Below are 16,313 nucleotides of genomic sequence, written 5' to 3'. Positions count from 1 at the left end.
GGGCTAGCAAAAATACTTGATTTTTAAGGTACTTTCCAATATTCAGTTAAACAAGCTTTGAAGTATAACAAACAGACAGTCAGCCTTCTTGCACCCCTGTTAAGGGAACATTGTGCCTGGGTGTCAAGCTAACTTGCTTCATTTTTAAGGGGAATGGGAACACTGTGAGAAGGTGTTCCATGTTCCTCAGTAAGCATCTTATTAAATGTTGTCAGAAGCAAGCTTGAAGTGGACATGTTTGTTTTTCACTTTTGCCTCTTTTTAATAAAAGTTATGAAAACCTCCTTAAGCCTCAATTCCTTTACTTTTGCACTTATATTTTTCCCTCAGGGATTATTTAAATGGTTTGTTCTTGTCATTCCCTCTCTCTCATTTAGATTTTTTTCCTCTAGGGTATTCTTCTTTTACTTTGGGTTTTACACAGCAACTGGCAGCTCTGGCCTTGCTAAAAAGATCCTCTGTCTATTTTTCTCTGATGAAAATACTAACCCAGTGCTCCATTGACCTTTTGCATTTTCCCTCTTTACCTCTGCTGTATCCTGGTTGCAACATGAAATCACCTTTCCCCAATAACCACATAAGAAAATGCATCTATAATAACAGAGCAAAATGTCAGAAACACAAAAACCAAGTGCTGTGATTTGGGTCTGTGACACTGTGAAAATCTAACTCCTACTGTCCTTACCACAAAAAAAAAAAAAAAAAAAAAAAAAAAAAAAAGTGTGCGTTTTGTGTTAAGAAAGTTGAAAAGAAAAACATATTTATTGAAATATTAGGAATGGCCTCGTCAATTTCTTTAGAGATACCAGAGACAGGTTAGTGTGTATGTGCATTTGGAGATCAAAATCTATTTATGGACAAGACCTCAAAGCCAGATTATCAGATTTCATCTGGCTAGGTCTGTCATTTATAAATTCACCATGATTTGTACAATGACAACTTCAGTGGTAGAGCTAAAAAAAAAATTAAAAATTAAAAAAAAAATGGAAGGCATGTGACACCATGGAACAGTCTTTCCCTTAGTATGCCATGGTTGCCTCATTTAGGAGAACTGCTATTCCATTTGTCTTTGTGGCTTTCTTTTCTTACTTATTGTCTTTTTTGTTTTTAATTTATGCAGCTGTACCTGCAGCCTGTGGAAGTTCCCAGGCCAGGGATGGAATCCACACTGCAGCAGAGATAACACCACATCCTTAACCTGTCGGGCCATCAGGGAACTCCCGCTTTGTCTTTATTTTTGCAATGGCACTCTCTAAGGTAGTTGCAAAAATGACAATCGATGGGAGATGAGAAGGGAAAGCTTCATGCTCTGCAAACCATAGCAGAACCCAACAGGAAAAAGAAACATTCTTCTCCTTCCCTGGCAAGGACTTAGCCAATGAAATATTTCCTTCACTCAAGCCTCCCAACATCCTTTCCCTCTCATAAAAGAATTCTCCCTTCCTTGTGACGCAAGGTCTTGCTTGTAGCTCGCAAACCTTGAACTGCCTTTCTCTGCTGATCTTGAATAAACTCATCTTTGTTGGAGAAACACCTGACAAATATCTATGTGTTTCAAGTCAATGTAGTACTTAAGGAAATTAGTGAGCTTTGTAGGGAATGTGGTTACAATGAATTCATAAACACTCTGAATTTTCCTGTTTTAGCATTATAGGATGCTACAAGAATGATTGTAAAGCCAGATAAAAATTTTAAAAAGGGGGCTTAGGAGTTTCCAACCCAACTAGTTCCTGACCCTGAGGTAACAAACCCCACTAGTATCCATGAAGACTTGGATTTGATCCCTGGCCTAGCTCAGTGGGGTGAAGGATCCGGCATTGCCATGAGCTCTGGTGTAGGTTGCAGATGAGGTTCAGATCTGGTATTGCTGTGGCTGTGGTGTGGGCCAACCGCTGCAGCTCCTTTTCCTTTGTTGTTGTTGTTGTTGTTGTTTTCGTTTTTGTTTTTTTGTCTTTTTAGGGCCACACCCATGGCATATGGAGGTTCCCAGGCTAGGGGCCCAATCAGAGCTATAGCCGGCCTACAGCAACTGGGATCTGAGCCACATCTTCGACCTACACCACAGCTCACGGCAATGCCAGATCCTTAACCCACTGAGCGAGGCCAGGGATTGAACCCACATCCTCATGGATGCTAGTCGGAGTGGCCAACCACTGAGCCACGATGGGAACTCCTGCAGCTCCTTTTTGATTGCTAACCTGGGAAATTCCATATGCCTGGGATTCAGCAAAATAAATAAAGGGGGCTTAATTCTCCCCTATGAAAATAAAGGTAGAGACTACTTCTCCTTCCCCCAATTTTCTTAGACCATTTACACTGGAAAACTTGTCCTTATGAAGAGTTCTCATTTCTTTGATTGTATTTGAATCCTTTTAAAAACTAGACAGGCTCTTTGTCAGCTTTAGGACCTAAGAACGCTTTTCTGAAAGACTTAGGGGTCATCTCTTTGAAATGCAAATATTCGGGGAGATTGCATCACTATTTCCCAGTTTCTGTGAAAGAGAGAGGTCTAACTTCCATGGGTCTCTTGTTCTGAGTTGGAAAACTATCTCCTGTTATGAAGATATGAAAAGTTTGTTTTTCCTTTAGTGGCCAATTAGCTAAGACAGATGCTCACTCCTATTACCAGGAAGAGTCAGGATGTGTATGTGTGACAAATGGTGCTGTCAAGACCTCTTACTTGAGAACTAGTTATTGTTTATCTTGAAAACATGCATGTAATGAATTGCATCTGCTGGTTATATAAAGTGATTCTTTCTGAGGCAGGAGATAGATGGGCTCCAGGATAGACAACTGCCACTAGCCTCGTGTTTGCATTTCCTGGGCCAGGAGGTAGGTGGACCCTGGGATAGACATTTACAACAAGCCACCTATCTATACTACAAGACAGAAATAATAACAGGCACAAGGCAAATAACTGGTACTCACCCTATGTGAACTTGTTAAACAATGGTGATGGTAGTGATGCCAGAAAGATGTTACCAGAATCCAGGCTCTTGTTCACAGAACCAAAGAATGAACTCCAGGAACACACAGGCAACAAGCAAGCAAAGGCTTTATTATGGGAAAGCAAAAAGCTTCCAGGACATCTGGGAGAAGGGAGAAGAGCCCTCTTTTTGTCTTATAGGGGTTTTTATCTTAAAGATGGGAGGGTACCCACATGGTGTCCAGAAAGATGTGGTTTTCTCCCATTGGCCTTGCCCAAGTACCTATAACAGTCCTTATCCAATAAAGGTCTTAGTGTAGTGGGCCTTCCCAGATCAAAGGGAAGGCAACATGCAACATCAACATCTGTGCCCACTTGAGAAGTTCTACAACGATGTAACATAACCTGTATCCATGCGTGCGGATGTATCTACAACTGTCTGCTCAAAATTTATAGAATACATTATAAGGGGGACAAAGGAATTTAGATGTGGTGGGAAACCTAAGGGGGGATAGCAGGCGATGCCCTGCTGTGTTCAGGGCTCAACCTCTGGATATTTGTCCACTGAGCTAGTGCTGGCATGAATAAACCCTCCGTCCTGGTAAAAAGCCTTGTTGTCTCATTTCTCTATACGTAAGTCCCACCAACATTTCTGGGGGCCTGTCCAGGATTTGGAGATGGTGATTTAACATCCTTTGTCACTGGGGTGCATCCTCTGGGATGCCAGGATAGGTGAACTCCCCTGGCACCAGCCGACTGATTGATCCACAAGGGACTAGCACTTCTGGTGTGTCAGGGTGAGGATCCCCAGGAGCACAACGGAACCCAGTGGGGCCCAGGAACCAGCCAAGGGAGCACCACCTGCTAGACTGTAAGAACCTGGATTTGCTTTGGTGGCCTACCCATAAGAGGCAGAAGGGGAGCCTGATCACCCCCCAGAGTTGCCCTAGTAGTCTCACAGGAGTTCTCATAGAGGAGACAGGACATGAAACCACAACTCTAAGGCACTGGGCAGCAGGTTAGAGACATTGTATGAATGTGAGTAAATGAGATGGACCAAGAGATTGATTACTGTTTCCCTTTCTCTTCTGGTGTGTGACTGTTAGGGGGAGGAAATGGGTGGAAAACACAGCAAACCTACCCCCTTAAATGGGATGGCAAAAAAAAAAAAAAAAAATTTCAAGAGGAGATATTCAGGAGATTACGGTAAAATTGACTCTGGGAAAACTCTGGACTTCTGTGAGATAAATTGGCCTTCTTTCTGGGTGGGCTGGCCTTCTGAGGGATACTAGATAGAAAACTAGTTAGCAAGGTGTTTAGACGACCCAGGGCACTCAGACCAACTCCCTTACGTTGACTGCTGGCAAGACTTGGTCCTTTCCTGGGCACCTTGACTAAGAGCCTGTCTGGAAGAGAATTGCAAAGTCATGTTAGCTCAAATCATGGCTCCTTCAAAGTGCTGACCAGAACTCAAAAAGCCTATTTTATCTGAGGAACAAGAGGAAAACCCCCCACCTTATGCACCATCATATCCTCCACTGCCACCTGTGTTCCCAGCAGCCAAGGCCATACCAGGAGTGGCTGTCTCCCCCAAGCACAGTCCCTCCCCCAGCAGTCCTTCTCTTGACTCATTTACAAGGTCACCAGTAGCTTCCTCTCTGGAGCAGCCAATGTTAACCCCTTATATGCTGGTCAGGCCAATGTTAACCCCTTATATGCTGGTCAGAAGGCAACCAAAAAGTTGGGCTAATAGGGACAGTAAATACACAGACTTACTCCCAGAGCCAGTTCCCGGAGAAAGAAAAAAGGAAAAGAAAAAAAAAATCCCCAATGGAACCCTAATAATGCCTGGGGATTTCAAATACTGGAGCACCACCCAAGGGGCTCTTTTAAACAACATAAAGGGGAAAAAAAAAAAGGTTATATACCTTGGCTTTCACATATCTCAGAGACAACATCCACTTGACCCTGAGAAAGAGCAGGCTGTCTACTCAGTCCTGATTCCCTTCACCTGATGCCAGGCTTGAAAATTTCTTGGGGCCACAGGTTTCTGCAGGATCTGGATGCCAAACTTCGCCATTTTAACAAAACTCCTTTATGAGGCCATGAAGGCAGGAAAATAGGAACCTCTGTTTTGGGAATGAGTACAACAAAAGGCTTTGGAAAAAATTAAGAAGGCCCTTACCAAGGCACCTAGGCTGTGACTCCCAGACATCTCCAAGCTTTTCCCTTTCTTCTTGTACGTACACAAGCACACCTGGGTCACAGCAAGGGTCTTAACACAAATGCTGGGGTCATGGCGTCATCCAGTGGCATATCTTTTCAAACAATTTGACTCTGTTGCCCAGGGGTGGCCGCCCTGCCTGCGGGCACTTGCAGCCACAGCACACTTAGTGTCAGAAGCTAATAAATTAACTATGGGACAAGAACTAACAGTCCATGTAGCACATTCAGTACTGACATTAATGGAATATAAGGGACAACACTGGCAGACTAATGCCCAGATGGTCAAATATCAGGAATTGTTATGTAAAAATCCGTGCATTTACCTGGACATGGTGAGAGCTGTAAATGCTACAACCCTACTATCAGTTGGGCCAGGTCATTCAGATCATGATTGTATTAAAGTCATAGATAACATATGCTCCAGTTGACTGGATTTAATGGAAGATGGAACAGATAAATCGGACTCTGAACCTGCAGTTAAACAAAATGTGTCAGGAGACACACCTGCACTGGAACCAGCTCTTGCCAAATAGCCTTGCTAAAAATTAGGTCCAGCCCCTACTAAGCAGACTGGGTTTTCTCCTTATAAAATCCTCTATGCATGCCCCCCCCCCATTAAGGGAATAAGGGGTGACTTAAAGGAACTAGGGAAGCTCACCCTGAGGCAGCAGATGCAGACACTAGGTTGTATCCTGGCCACTCACCATCAATGGGTTAGGGAAAGATGACCTCTAAGCCTAATCACAGACACCCGCCCCTTCAAACCAGGGGATGTTATATGGGTAAAAGAGGGGAATGTCCAGCCATTAACACCTCTTTGGAGGAGCCTATTTATTGTCATTTTACCCACCCCTATTGAAGTAAAGGTAACAGAAGTGGCTCCTTGGATTCATCACAGCAGAGTAAAACCAGCCTCAAGAGATTGGGAGTTCATCTCTGGTCTCTCCACACCATGCAAGCTGACCATCTGAAAGAAGCAAGCTGCAGCTCCAGGGACCCACAGGCACTACAGCCCTGCTCTAGTCACTCCATGGGCTGACTAGTCTATGCACAGCAGAAGCATGAAGGATCAGCCACCAAATAGGATAAATATCCTGTGTCCATTCTTCATTTTGGTCCCCTTATTGTGATATACTGACACTCCTTGTACCTGTCTGTTGCAGTGGTCATTGCCCTAATCTTTGCCTTAGGGCTAGCAGAGACTGCTCTGGCCTATTGGATATGTGGCAAAAGATTCCTGCTTATGCTCTGCTTCACCTTCTGGGTAGAATAGTTTGTTGTTATGGTTGCTTCTTGTCTAGGCCCTTTTTACCCCTTTTGTAGACTAAAATTCCACCCCTTGTGATAAGTGTATGGGAAAGATTTGGTATCAGGGGAAGATTGGAATGTCCTTTACTTCCAATGGCTACCAACCAGCTGTTTGTTCTCAAGGTACCACCCCCACTCTTTGCACATATAATGGTAAAAAGTATTAGATGGGATGGATAAAGGCCAAATATCTAGGGGGCACATTTGCCGGGGGCCAAGAAGAAAGAAAACAGGAGCTTCGGCCTGTTGGACATATGTCGAGCAGTAGGACATGTAGGAAAGATCCAGGATCATGCCCAGGCCCAGCTAGTCCCAGAAATTATACCAAAATAAAAAACAGGCAGGTCCAAGTTCCCCACAATCGGAGTACAGCCCAGTCTATGACCAACTCAGGAAGGACCAGGGTCCAGACCTAGACTTCCCCACCCTAGGGAAGAATCTTTTCATTGACCTAGCTGAGAAAACTGCCTATGATTTCAATGTCACTGACTGTTGGGTTAGTGGAGGGGCCCTTATGAGTAAAAAAAATCCTTGGAAAGGGACCAGCCTAAATGCACTCCATTTACTTCAACAGAATCATTCCATAACAGAAAGAGAAAACAACAGGCCCCAAAATTGGGTTTTGGCCTCAGAGGTGATTGGAGAAGTATGCATTAATAAAACAGATCCTGATTATACACAATGGGTATGAGAAAATCAATGCAAAAGAAGGCTTTCTTGGGACTCTACCCATTTTGAGTGGTGGCCAAACATTCCTACCTGACATTGGGCCCTGGCCTCCACAGTAAACACCTCCCAGTGCCAATCCTCTCTGTATCAAGCCATAGTCAACTGTGCTATATATACTGAGGAGGAGGACAATCCATTGTGTGGCATACCTGAAATTAGTAAACACTGGGACAACTTCACTCTTAGCGACCCTGAACACTAAAGGACTCCTGATGGGCTGTTTTGGATATGTGGAAAAAAAGAGCATATACACAACTCCACTCAATGGAAAGGGAGTTGCACCACTGGAATAATCCAACTGGGATTTTTCCTCCTGCCTGATCAGGAGGGGAAGAAATTAGAAGTTCCCCTTTATCAGGACCTAAAGTTTAGAAACAAAAGGAGTTCTGTGATAGGAGGACAACAAAGATGAGGGGAAAATGAGTGGCCAACCCAGAGGACTATTAAAACATATGGCCCAGCCACTTGGCCACCAGAAGAGAGTTGGGGCTACCAGATCCCTACATATATATGCTCAATCTAATCATCAAGTTACAGGCAGTACTGGAGATTATTACTAACCAAACAGCCACAGCCCTGAGACTCATGGCAAAACAACAGCCACACACATGATGATGTTGTGGAAATATAAACCCCTAGCCTGAGGTGATGCTCTTTGACCCTCAGAAAGGGATCAGAGCATCAAAGTGGGGAATGTAGTGGAGAGGGGGAAGGGCCCTCCCAGAACAAAGGGAAGGCAACATGCAACACCAACATCTGTGCACACATGAGCAGTTCTACAACAATGTAGCATAACCCATATCCATGAGCACAGGCATATCTATAACTGCTCAAAATTTATAGAATACCTTATAAGGGGGACAAAGGAATTTAAATGTGGAGGGAACCCTAAGGGTGTATATAAGGCAATGTCCCACTATGTTCAGGGCTCAGCCTCTGACTATTAATCCACTGAGCCAGTGCTGGCATGAATAAATGCTGCTTCCTGGTGAAAAGCCTTGGTGTCTCATTTCTCTGTATGTAAGTCCCACCAACATTAGAGGTGGAAATGTCCCAAAAGTCTCCGGTTTCTTTGCCCTTCTCTTCCTGTAGACTGAGTCACAGGTGGGGTAGAAATTAATGTCCATCTGGGCATAGATACACTCCCTATAGTAAACAAAGGCCTGTGGGGATGTTACTCCCTGGAGCCCTTAAGCCACAAATGTTAGTCAATAGCCATATCAAAGAATGCATGGGAGTTGTCGTGGCGCAGTGGTTAACGAATCCGACTAGGAACCATGAGGTTGCGGGTTCGGTCCCTGCCCTTGCTCAGTGGGTTAACGATCCGGCGTTGCCGTGAGCTGTGGTGTAGGTTGCAGACGCGGCTCGGATCCCGCGTTGCTGTGGCTCTGGTGTAGGCCGGTGGCTACAGCTCCGATTCAACCCCTGGCCTGGGAACCTCCATATGCCGCAGGAGCGGCCCAAGAAATAGCAACAACAACAAAACAACAACAACAAAAAAAAAGACAAAAGACAAAAAAAAAAAAAAAGAATGCATGGAAGCCCATGCTCCTATACTGACTACCTGAGTTAGTATTCTGCCTCAGTAGGATCAGAAGAGGGGCTGAGCCCTGCTGGGGCAGAACAGAGTTCACGTACTCCCCATCCTCAGGATCAGGGAGACCCCCCAACTACACATGCACAGAGAGACACCTCTGGGTCAAAAGGTGGGGGGAGGAATGCCAGGCCATAATAAGTTTGGATAACCTTCCCATCATGCTCTAGCTTGGAATCCATCTTGGCCAAAATATGAGCACACAGATCAGAGCAGGGCCCAAGATATGGTCAGGTATCAAAGTTAAACCGAATTCATTGGCCAAAGGAAGACAAAGACCCTGAAGAACTGTCCTATATAAGTAATTTAAATCACCTCTCTGGTGCACGCCTCATTCAGGGGGATGCCCACACCCTCATTCTCCTTTGGGTGTGTATTATGGCTTTACTTCTGCCTCAGACAAACAGACTAATACTCTGTATTTCTGTGCTCTCCCACATGTTGTGCTGTGTTTCTAATAATAAACTTTATACCTGTTTTTACAGTCTTTGCCTCTTTGAAACATTCTTGCAAGAATCAGGGCAATTCTACTTCTAGCCTCTAGCTGGTTTAGTGGCTAGGATTCCTGGTTTTCATCCAAGATGCCCATGTTCAATTCCTGAGCAGAGAATTAAGATCTTGCTTCAAGCCATCACCCACTGCTGCCTCTCTGAAATCATTTCCATGTCTGCAGTCTCTTAGCAGAGTGCCCGTGATACACAACACATTCTGATTTAATGATGTTAAGAAAAAAGAAACAACAGCCCCCAAATGAAGTCATCTATGCTCAGCCCCACCAAGACTTAATATCAAACCTATCTGCAGTTTTAGTCTTTCCCACAAGCAGAATATTAAATTGTGAACTGGAGATTGGCTCTTGCCATCTGCCTCTACAGGGGCTGAATCATGAGCCACTTCACCTGCCCATCCTGAACGTTCTCTGAATGGAGCTCAGGGTGGAGATCCAGAGTTAGGTGGTCAGTCTGTGCTCTGGGAAAAGTGTGCTTGGGGAAAACCGTGCTATGTGAATAGGTCTTCACATAGTTAGATGTTTTCAGGAGAAGATTTTATGAGCCCAATTCTTGCATCTCCTCATATCTAGAAAAGCACTAAAATCCTTCATGGTAATGTCTGCCCCTTATGACCAGTAGTAACTGTGAACTGGAGTTGGGTATTTGCCATCATTCTCTACATGAAGGAAAATATGAGCCACCAAAGCTGCTGACCCATAGCACGCACACACACACACACACACACACACACACACACACACACACACACACACACACACACACACACACACACCCCCCACCCCGCCAGCCCGCAGAGCTCAGGGTGGAGACCAGGAGTGAGACACTCTGTGCTCTTGGAAAACTGGAAGAACGTGTCTTTGGACAATTAGATATTTTTAAGAGAAGATAATATGAGCCCAATTTTTTGCATCTCCTCATATCTAGAAAAACACTAAAATCCTTCAAGGGTGACTGATATCTGTGACTAGTAGTAACCTTCAAGAGACCAGCATCAAACTTCTGTAAATAGTGTGCAGGGCTGCATGCACCCCCCCTGTCACTTTTATGACTTTTATCTTGATATGCCCCCTTTCCTCTTTGGGGCAGTACTTCAGAGCTATTTGAAAAACTGCCTGCCGGGCTGCCGTTAAGGGGATAAAACAAAAGATGTCAGGGTCAGTTATCTGTAAGAACAGCCACTCCCAAGGGTGGGCCAGTGATCCCCGAGGGAACTCAGGAAAGAAACAAAGAAAACTGGCCCACAGCTGAGGTGCATATCAAAGGAGGGATTCCAGTAAGCCCAGACCTTTACATCTTCCCATAGAAACTGGTCTTCTGCAAATCTTTATCTATAAATCAGGTTATCTGTAAATCTTTTGTTCCTACTACCTTCCCTTGGTTGCAAAAACTCACATTCTAGCTTCCCCACCTCCTTAGAGCAGATTCTTGGGGCTACTTAAGATGCTGTCTCCAGGGTTTAAGTCCTAATTTTGCCCCAAATAAAATTTAACTCTCAACTTTCAGGTGGGGAATCCTTTTTAAGTTGACATAACCTTCTTGAGACTAGTAGCAACCTTATATAAAATGTGTGCTTGGTTGCATGTACCTCACCCTTCACCAAAGTCATATATATACTATCATTCTCCCTGCCTCTTTGGAGTGGTATTTCAGAGCTACCTAAAATGCTGCCTCCCAGGCTATAATTCTCAATTTGCCCCAAATAAAATTTCACTCTCAACTTTTTAAGTTGCACATATTTTTTAAGTCAATGAAATCAATCAGTTTGGAATTTCCTGGTCAATGTCAGTGAAGTCATCTCCTTGATCAAAGGCTTGTCTTCCCTAAAGTAAGGGGATCTTGCCTGAAATAATCCCCTCTTTTACTTCCCTAGTCCCACCCTCCTTCTGGCTTTATAAAAGCTTCCTTTTATTGTAGTCTGTATTGTTGTGTACAGCTGGGAGCTCCCTCCTATCTGTTAGATGTGATGCTATTAAAAGAATGAATTGTTGAATAAAGCCAATTAGATCTTTAAATTTGTTTGGTTGAATTTTTTTTTTTTCTTAATGATGCTTAGTCTATAATAAAAGTATTTTATTTCTCCACTACCTTTGTGGAGAGGATTTCTGGGTTGGGACATTTTCTTTTTAATTATATTTCCCCAACATTTTATGATTTAAAATAAATAGGTACACTTTAAAATGGGTATGTGTAGCAATCAACCAGGAAAAATATAACAGACCTATTAGGTTTTCCCAGGGGAGGAACACGCAAGGCCAACTTGGTAAAGCAAAAGAAATTTATGAGGAGTTCGCGTCGTGGCACAGTGGTTAACAAATCCAACTAGGAATCATGAGGTTGCGGGTTGGATCCCTGGCCTTGCTCAGTGGGTTAAGGATCCAGCGTTGCCGTGAGCTGTGGTGTAGGTGGCAGACTCGGCTCGGATCCTGCGTTGCTGTGGCTCTGGCATAGGCTGGCAGCTACAGCTCCGATTAGACCCCTAGCCTGGGAACCTCCATATGCCGTGGGAGCAGCCCAAGAAATGGCAAAAAGACAAAAAAAAAAAAAGAAATTTATGAAGGCATCAGAGGGGGACAGGCTGAGCCCAAGACAGCACCAGCCCCGACTATGAGGAGATGCTAGGTTTATAAAGGATCCGTGGTGGGAACCTGTGGCTGTAGTTCATGGCCAGAACTTGTGGCAGGAATGATGAAAAAGGAGGCGGAGAAGGTCAATGGAGGGGCAGGGGGTTGAGTCCCATGACATAGGGTAATTAAATGCTTATAGGTGGTTAATCTATGCAGGCAGTTGTTTTCCAGAGGCCATTGATTTTTGCTGCCTAACTTGAACCTCCACATTCCAGGAAAGGGTGTCAATTTGGTGGTTTGGTGCTGGGCAGTACCCATGTCCACAGCAGTTCTCCAAGGTGAACAGCCACCTTCACCTTCCGGGGGTGGGAGGTGGCAGGGGGAAGGGCCCATTTCCATCCTCCTGGGAAATCAACAAGACCCAATGTTTCCTGTCCAAAATAAGTTTACTTCTATCCTTCTAAGGCCTTTTCTATGTATAAGGAATAATTTGTATAGAAGATGAAAATATCCTCTATGGCAACAAGAAGCCTGCTTAGACAGATAGAAATCCTAGTTATCTTCATTACCATAATTTTCTGAATTTGTCATTGTAGTTGTGAATAAAAATTAAACACAGTTAGTAATATACAAAAGGATTTTCTGGGTATAATTCAATAATACATTTCAAGAGGGTCATTAAATGCTTTCTACTACATCTTCCTGATTCGTAAAGCTTCTGAGAAATGAGAACTGTATCAATAAGTAGAATCTAATGAAACTTTTATTAAAATGTGTTCCCGTTGTGGCTCATCAAGTTAAGAACACAACATAGTCTCTGTGAGGATGTGAGTTTAATCTCTGGCCTTACTCTGTGGGGTAAGGATCCAGCATTGCCAAAAGCTGCAGATAGGTCTCATGTGGCTCAGAGTCCCCCCTTGCTGTGGCTGTGGTGTCAGCCGGCAACTGCAGCTCTGACTGGATCCCTAGCTCAAAAATTTCCATATGCCTCAGGTGTGGCCCTAAAAATAAAATAAAATTTTGTCATAGAATGTCATTGGTAAATTAATATGTTTATCTATGAAATGACACACACTTTTTTTCACTCGGTAGAAGTAGTGGCAGGTTTTATCAAAACTTTGGGTTCGTGTTTATTTGACTGTTTTTACAGTTGATATAAATAACAGAAATTACTTATTCACTGAAATAGAAACATATGGTCTGGTTATCATGAAATGTTGAATAGTGAAAATCCTTCATTCTAATCCAGCCGTGGAAGTGAGGACTGGGAGACACAAAAAGGGCAAAGGCGCTGTGTGTGTGTGTCTAACATTGATGAATTTCTTTTTTTTTTTTTTTTGTTATTTATGGCCACACCCGAGGCATATGGAAGTTCCCAGGCTAGGGGTCCAATCAGAGCTGTAGGTGCCAGGCTATGCCACTGCCACAGCCACAGCAAGGTGGGATCCAAGGCACATCTGCAACCTACACCACAGGTCACAGCATTGCCTGATCCTTAACCCACTGAGCAAGGCCAGGAATTGAACCTGTGTCCTCAGGGATGCTAGTCAAGCTCATTAACCACTGAGTCATGGCAGGAACTCCCATTGATGAATTTTTAGTTGGAACTTTTCAGGTTGGAGTCATCCAAGGAAAGTGTATTCTTCTCACCAGAACGATAGTGGAATAATGGTATTTAAGTCCCTCATTGACATAAAATAGGGCAAAATTAGAAGAACACAAATAAAATTCTTTTTTTTTATAACAGGGTATAATTAAGTTATGTATTTCCAGAGGGTCATTTAAAGCTCATCTACTATATCTTCCTGATTGTTCAAAAGATTCCATGAAATGGGAACTATGAGTTGTCTTCTGGTCTAAATCTTCCATTACAAATATTGAATATGTCCAGATCGGACCTGCTGATATATGAAGAAGCTTTGAGGAACGGAAGACAGAACTGTCATTGTTAATACATCCTCTAAAATGAGGGATTTTTCATGCTACTGTTGCCGTAGAGGAAGAAAACGTGTGCCTTCTTCCCTTCTAGGTTCTTTGATTGATCTAAGAATTAAATCGACATAAGGCAGATTACAAGGAGAAAAACAAATGCAATTCGTAAATACAGGAATCCCCCCTCCCCAAGTATGAGTCTTCCTGACAGTCAGGCCCTTGAGGCTGATATGCCTTTGTGAGCTTAGAAGGAGATAGGAGTCCAGAGAGAAGGACAATTAACAGAAAGATGAACAAATGTTTGGGAAACAAATTTGTGCTATGCTGTGCAGATAACTCTTTCTGATGTAAAAATTTATCTCTGGCAATAGCTCTCTTCCAGGTATAAACCCCCATTTAACTTCCTTTGGCAGTTTGAGAAATTAAAAGATTTTGAATCTGTGGGGTCTTGATATCTTCAACTCAAAATAATCCACACAACAAAGTCACATATTCTGGGGCAGCCTGCCCTGAACCCCATCATCAAACAGTATAGAACTGATCCAAGAGGTTTGAAAAAACTAAGACAAAAGAAAAGCTGCTTCTTGCTAAAAATTAGGCATTCTCACCTCCAAGTCATATAAAAAAAAAAAAATGCCAGAATAAAGCACCATCAATAACAAACTGCAGCATCTGCCACATGCCCTACCCAGGACTTTGGGCTGGTCAATAGTCCGAGACCTTGGGCTGGACATCTGTATCTAGACTCCTAATTCCTCATATCAGATAGGGAGCTGCCTCTTCCCCCTCAAGCAGAAATGAGACTCTAAGGTTTTTAGTATTCAGTCTACTCTAAGCATGCTCCATGGCCCAGCCCTGTGGATAGCTCTTAAGGGCACTGAGGAACTAATAGGCGTTGCACGTTTGAATAGCACTAAAGACAAGCTTACCAAGGAAACACCAGGTCATTCCACTTTCTCAGTCACTCTAGTGTTGGTGTCACCTTTGCCTGCATCATAACTCTCTCTGTGCTTCCTGGTCCAAATTTGTGACTCAGTTTTGTGGCTATAAATCACAAAGTGAGATTAGAGAGCTATACTCTGGCTCATACATACTCTGGCTCATTCTGGGGTCTGGCTCATGTAGGTTTAGGGTCCTTGGGATACTGCATTCAAGTCCTGGATGAGAACATATGATCTGTATGACATGTGCTTTGCTTTTCTGTTCCTCTTGGTACATCTCTAGTATTTCTTTTTTTTTTCTTTTTTTTTTTTTAGGGCCGCGCCCGTGGCATATGACGATTCCCAGGCTAGGGGTCTCATCAGAGCTACAGCTGCCCGCCTACACCAGAGCCACAGCAATGCCAGATCTGAGCCGGGTCTGCGACCAACACCACAGCTCATGGCAATGCTGGATCCTTAACCCACTGAGCCACTGAGCGAGGGATTGAACCCAAACCTCATGGTTCCTGGTTGGATTCCTTTGCACTGCACCACGATGGGAACTCCCATCTCTAGTATTTCCAAGGTGTAGAAAATATACTAGAGGGACCAACCTGCTTCTCCAGCATACCTGGTCTCTGTGGTTCATGTGAGGAAACAGTAAATGTCCCTTAGATGGCTATGGGGGTTGGGGGGCAGGAGGACCTGGGTACCTTTGTCCTTTCCCTAATGTGCACCCCTCCTCACCCACTATTCCCCAATGAAAATGGCTCTTCATTCTGATGAAAGCCTAACTATTACATGGACTCCAATGAATTTGTTTCTATTAAACTTATATGATTATAAGTATGATTCAACTTATAATTCTTCATGGAAGCATTCAGGTAAATATCGCAAAGCCTTTAAAAATGGGGTGGGGAGAGAAGAAATCACGACCTTTGGCAAGGAAAAACGGGCAGATGAATGGGGCACATTTAATTTATGGGCTGTACTTGGTTCCCTCCTAAAATATCTGAAATCAATCAAATGCATTTGCCACAACAAAGCAACACCATCTTTTCTGAAGATATATATCTGATCTAGATGAGAAATTCCTTTACCTTTTATTGTCAAACCCTGACCCATTTCCTACACAATAAACTTGGCCATAGAGTGCATTTGCCTTCTCCTTATTCTAGATTACATTCAAAACCTTCTTGGGGGAAAAGACAGAAAGTGGTATTATATCCAAAGGGTTTTTAATTAATCCATCCTTTTTTTTATTGAAGCATGAAGAATGAAAGTATCAATTTTTCAACATTCATGTAATGTGCTCAAACACTAATTCATACTTAATGTGAATTGTTTTGTGTTTCCTTCTTAGGACAAAATTAAGGTGGCTTTATTTTCTTGCCAAGTTATACTTTGAATCTTTTAATTATAAGGGAAGGAAGATTCCAGGACACTAAGAGACATAAACCTGTCAAGAGGGTTGTATTTGCCCTTTTACTTTCTTTTGATTTCAATAGACAGAATATATTTAAATAAAATCGACATTGTTTTCACCGTTCTGTATGACAGGAGGATATTTCACTTGTCACAAAACCATGAGCCCCCCCACCT

The sequence above is a fragment of the Sus scrofa genome, chromosome 11, assembly GCF_054392235.1.
Source record: "Sus scrofa isolate SSC_HxYL_T2T_F1_AM1 chromosome 11, Sscrofa_HxYL_maternal_Yorkshire_Landrace_v2.0, whole genome shotgun sequence".
In the NCBI taxonomy this organism is placed as follows: Eukaryota; Metazoa; Chordata; class Mammalia; order Artiodactyla; family Suidae; genus Sus; species Sus scrofa.
The sequence above is the reverse complement of the archived record's forward strand: the minus strand, read 5'-3'. Positions refer to the sequence as shown.